The following is a 5416-nucleotide window of genomic DNA, read 5'->3' on the forward strand; positions in this document are numbered from 1 at the left end:
ACAGGTGCTGCAACCGTGAAACTCAGTCAGACCACTGGGGTGACAGTCCCTATTGCGAAGTGTTTTACCCCCCTTGTGTTGGTAGTCATGGAGTTTTACCCCCCTTGTGTTGGTAGTAATGGAATTGGTAGTATCGCATCGCTATTTCGAGTAAGCGCTACGCACTTGCTACGTACGAGCGCTGATGTCGCATCATGACGTCACACAGTTAGAAAAAGCAAATGGCGCATGTGTGAAAAACGGTTTAAATTTAAAACCTGTGTTAATCTTAAATCTACGGCGTGCGTGTCCCGTTTTCGTTATTTTTTCGGTTTGTGTCAGTCTTCTCACCTTTTCTCTTCTATTAAAAGCAAAAAGCGCGTGTGAAAAATTGTTTAAATTTAAAACGTGTGTTAACCTTAAATCTACGGCGTGCGTGTGTCTTCTCACCTTTTCTCTTCTATTTTTCTCGCCTGTGATAATTATAACAATGTCAAAAAAGTGTTGTATGCTTTCTTGCCATGTATCCGGGGACATCGTCAAACTATATCGCTTTGCCAAAATTAGACACATCACATAGTAGAATTCGCTATGCATTTCGCGTATGTCAGACATTTTCAGGCAAAGTTCATTGAGGGAAACTGTAGGCTACTTCCTGAAGCAGCACCGGCTTTATTTACTGAAGAACATATAGCCCAGGAAGCAAAAATAAAAATTTAATATACCACAAAACTGCGCTAATTTTGTCCCTTGCTTTGTTGAAAAACTCTCCCAAGGGTTACATACTCGTGCAGAAAAATTTTGCATCGCCTTCAAGACGAACCTTATATAGACTTCTTGGAGGATTGAGTTTCCGAACAGGAATAAATGCAAACACAAGAGCATTTAAAAAAAATATTAATTACTATTTAATAATTTCGCTGTCACCATAACTATCTTTTGGTGTGAAAAATGAAGGACTCCAAAAGCTTCTCGATTTTGGAATTGAGAAAAAGCCAGGTTTGTTTTTTAAAAAAAAATTAGTATTGCAAACAAATTATTTAGTTCCATTTGTAATGTCATAATTTTGAGAATATATATTTTTTTCTTATTTCAGATTTGCGGACCATGCCCTGGTTTTTATGATAAGGGAGATTTTTTATGATATTGCTTACTATTTCTGTGAAGGGACAACTCCTGCCATTCAGTTAAATGTATTCGGGAAGTGTACGCTGCTGTTTCAGACACTGGTTTTATTATTAAGGCCAGTATATGTGACCAAGGTGCAACGAATGTTGGAGCACTTAAATATTTAAGAGAAGAAACACGAAGAATGTATTTGATTAATGGGAAAGATTATGGTAATAATTATTTTTAATATTTTATTAATAAAAAACTTTGCATTTATACGTCAATCATGAAATTAATATTAGTTAGAAAACAAGGTTCTGGTATTCAAAATTACCCATCATCAAATGTTAACATAAACTTGCAAAGGTTTGTATTTACACCTAATGATGGGTGATGAATTCTGAATACCCAAGACTTGTGTACTAACTAATATTAAACTCGTATGTGGTGTATAAATACAAAGTGTTTTTTATTTAAAATTAATTCTACAAATTAATTTCTAAAACGGTAGATAGAATTATTTTTATTTCCTTAGTTTATAAATGCAAAATTACATTCAGATTTTCTTTACAAATATTTTAAATAATACTACTTCAGTTTTATATTATGTTTAATGTTTTATTGAAATTTGTTTGCAGATGAAACATTTTTTGAAATATGTAGTCATAGGGTTTTTATAATTTATGACCTCCCCCATTTGATAAAGGGGTTAAAAAATAATTTTCTCAATAAAAATACATCAACTGAGGCTAAAATTTCAAGTTGTAATGATTTAATTTTTGTGTATGAACGGGACGCAAGGATTGGAGATGTGAGGTTATTGAAATCAATACACGATGCACACATTATACCTGATAAAATCCGAAAAATGAAAGTAAGCAACTGAGTGTTGAATGAAAGGACGGTTGCTGCTCTTCGTTTTGCTGCAGAATTTGGTATGTATCTAAATGTGCCGGATGAGATCAAAATATGAATTAAAAATATTTAGTCTTTAATAAATACTTGTTTTTTTCTATTTCAGAGTCATCACCCAAAAAATTAAGTTTGTTAGCCACCAGTGATGTCGTCTTATTCTTCGACAAACTCTCCGACAGTACAAATGGTGCTACCAACTTTTCCAAGGGTAAAATGAGATACATTACTACACCGCAGTCTACACACCATGCATTTTGGATTGATGCTATTAACAAATTGAAGAAAATGAAATTTGAATTCAGGAAGAGAGACGATTGTACCATCTCTAAAAAACTATATTTTGACCATCAAAGGTGTTCAAGGGCTCTGGGCAGACTTGCATCAGGCTGGTAATAAAAAACTAGTTCTGCGACGTCTCAACCAAGATCCATTGGAAAACTTTTTTGGTACAATAAGAATGTACAATGGAAAGAATGTGAATCCAACATGCAGAGACTTTGTCAACACTTTTAAGTCTGCACTTATTAGTAATTTTTTGTCGTCACACTCTCCGACACTTAACTGTGAAGACGATAGAGGGCGCATGATACTAAACCTGAAAGAGTTTTTAAGTTTCTCTCGTGATGGTCCCACATTACTTTCAGAACCTGAGCTCAATAATGAATCTAGGATGTCATTATCTAGTTTGTTAATAGCAGAATGCAATAGCATTACTGTGCATGATGTATCTATTTTACGCTCTCAACAGGAGAGAAGTAAAGTTGGAGCCCATGGATATTCTGCTGGTTGGATTTGTCGTAGATTGTTAAGTGACAATATTTGTGAGGCCTGCAAACAATCCCTTACTCAGTCAGAAGCTTCAATTCATCACAAATATGTATTGTTGAGAGAGAGAACTGGTTATTATTTAAAATTAGCATATAATAGCCTTCTGAATTTATTTACAAGGTGGATTGAAATTATTAATGGGTATTTAAATAATCCAAATAATCTTATTCAATCAAATATCCATAAAAACTTGCAGTATATAATAGAGGAAAATTTAAATTTTGAGTGGTTATAAATGTAATAAAAGTAAAATTTGTAAAGCTGATTTTTAAATTACAACTATTCAATTAGACACAGGAAATAAATAAAATATTGTCAGGAAAATATGATTCTATTTAGAATGTAAGTAATTTTAGAAGTAATTTTACTTGATTCGAATCTAAATGTTTTACAAAAATTGGCTGTTGTAAAAAGCAAAAAATATTAATCATTAATTTGTATTTTAAAATCATTAATTTGTATTTAAGTAACTGTTATTTATTTACTCTTGCATATAAATACAGATGGTTTTTATCACATATTTTTAAATAAACAATTCTTATTGACCTATTTATTTATTTATTGTTGCAAAATGAATATGTTATGTATTTGTATAGCTAAAATACAGTATTTCTTTTAAATATGGACCTTTATTGTTCACATAATTATTGCAAATTAAATATGTTATGTCTTTTTTTAGCTAACATACAGTATTTCTTTTAAATATGGACTTCACTTTATTTGTTCAGTACACAAAATATGACATTTTTGCTTTTAATGTGCAATAAGTAGATATTATTTTAATAAGTAGCATTAAGCTGTTGCAATTATATTCTGAGATAAGAGCTATTCTAGCATTTTTAAATTTTTCTGTAATCATAACTTCCAGAAAGAAATTTTGATGTGAAAAGGGGCTAATTATTTTGAAATTTTTTGTATTATTATAAAGTTGATGTATTCTGAACTGGGAGTATGTGCACATTCCGTTATACTAGGATCCCTATTGATTTTCTGATTCCACTTGGAGCAAGATCCCACGGTATTGGTTGATATAGATTTTTATCCACATCTGTCAACAGTCATATATCTTTTAACAAGATATTATTATGGTATCAATAAAATAAATAGTCCAGAGATTGATTCTCAAAGTGTATTCCTTGTTCATTGATAGGAATAAGTCTAGTGTTCTCCTTAAAAATATTGTTTTTGTTGGTTACAATATTTTTGCAATTATGTCTCGATAATACAATACACTAAATACAAAATATAACAACCGTTTACAAGTGAACAATACAACACTGTTCTTTCCCAGGATCCAAGTGGAATTATTGTATTGTCCCAGAATATTGTCTTTTGTGGTTGATGCTGTTTATTAGACAATATTTTCATATCTTTTATATTGTACTCCTGTAAATGGAACTTTAAGCTATGCATTAAAACATGCAGGATCCCGCTAATACGAGGATTTCACTGGATTGAATTTTTTTCATTCTGCAAAAAACCTAGATTGAAAATCAGCTGCAGGGTTGGAAGCCCTAATCTGAACCACGACACATTATTTTTCTTTTATGCGTTTTAAAGTTGTATCAAATTTAATTTAAATGTAATGTTTTATTCTGAATAAAGACTAAAATATATACATTAAAACTATAAACATGTTATATAAGTATATATATATATATAATTCAAATAAGTTTAGCTCTTCAGAAAGTATTGTATTCCAATGTTATCTTTTTTTGTTGCATAAATCTGTATTATATCAACTTAAATATATCCATATATGTATTGAAGCGTTCAATTGGCATGTTTTTCTTTCCAGAACTTAAAATAAAAATTGTCATGTTTAAGTATGTGTTCCATGTTGGCGTTTTTTTATCCAACTTAACACTGAATCAAAGTTAACAACGTAAACTAAATTATTAAAAAAATCATGTTCCATATAAAGTGTCTTTTTTTTCATCTCCTCTGTCTTCAAAGCCTCTTTACCATTAATGATCAGTGTTAGGGCAAGTTTGCTTTATAAAAGTTTGTTGTTAAATGTGGTGAATTCACTTTTAAATCACAAAAAAGGAAACTAAGATTTTTTATTAAATTTTATGGGTTGGCAATCAATTCCCAAAACTCATTATTTTCGAAATGCAGAATCATTAATGATAGAGAAGCTTTAATTCCTTCATAATATAAACTTGTAGTTTGATCAGTAGTAATAATTAAAAATCCGTGGTAAAAGTAACAATTTGGAAAAAAAGTGAATACTTCTGATTTTTAACTATTACTCATGATCAAGCTATGAGCTGTAAAAACTTTTAGGGAAAGTTTTGAATTTCCCGCGGAATTTTTTTTCGACGGATATAAGCGCCAACGTGAAATAGCGCAAATACAAAATTTGACCAATAGGAATGTGTTATTATACCTAAACGTCAATTGGTTGTTACGGCGCCGTAGTACTAAGTGGCAGATCTGAACTAGTAATAGTTCTACATTATCTCTGAGTCAGACAACTCAGGAACTCAGTAGGTATAGTCAGAGTATAGTATTATGTTATAGCTATGCAATGTTTTCCGTCTTAAATGATGCATTCATTGATTTCAAAGATAACAAATCA

At 30.9% G+C, this 5416-nt stretch overlaps 1 long non-coding RNA gene across 3 annotated transcripts; it reads left to right on the forward strand.

The window, feature by feature from the left end:
- Nucleotides 1-109: 109 nt before the first annotated feature.
- On the forward strand, nt 110-2290 carry LOC148280408 (uncharacterized). Of its 3 annotated transcripts, none has more exons than XR_015822620.1 (4): nt 110-978; nt 1109-1319; nt 1728-2024; nt 2111-2290. It is a non-coding gene; the product is annotated as an uncharacterized LOC148280408 (long non-coding RNA). The 3 variants fall into 3 exon arrangements; XR_015822619.1 differs by having other exon boundaries at nt 111-978; nt 1076-1319; XR_015822621.1 differs by having other exon boundaries at nt 111-978; nt 1076-1319; nt 1891-2024.
- Nucleotides 2291-5416: the final 3126 nt, after the last annotated feature.

This window comes from Micrasema longulum, unplaced genomic scaffold (genome assembly GCF_059751315.1).
Source record: "Micrasema longulum isolate JH-2025_06_02 unplaced genomic scaffold, ASM5975131v1 h1tg000582l, whole genome shotgun sequence".
Lineage (NCBI taxonomy): Eukaryota > Metazoa > Arthropoda > Insecta > Trichoptera > Brachycentridae > Micrasema > Micrasema longulum.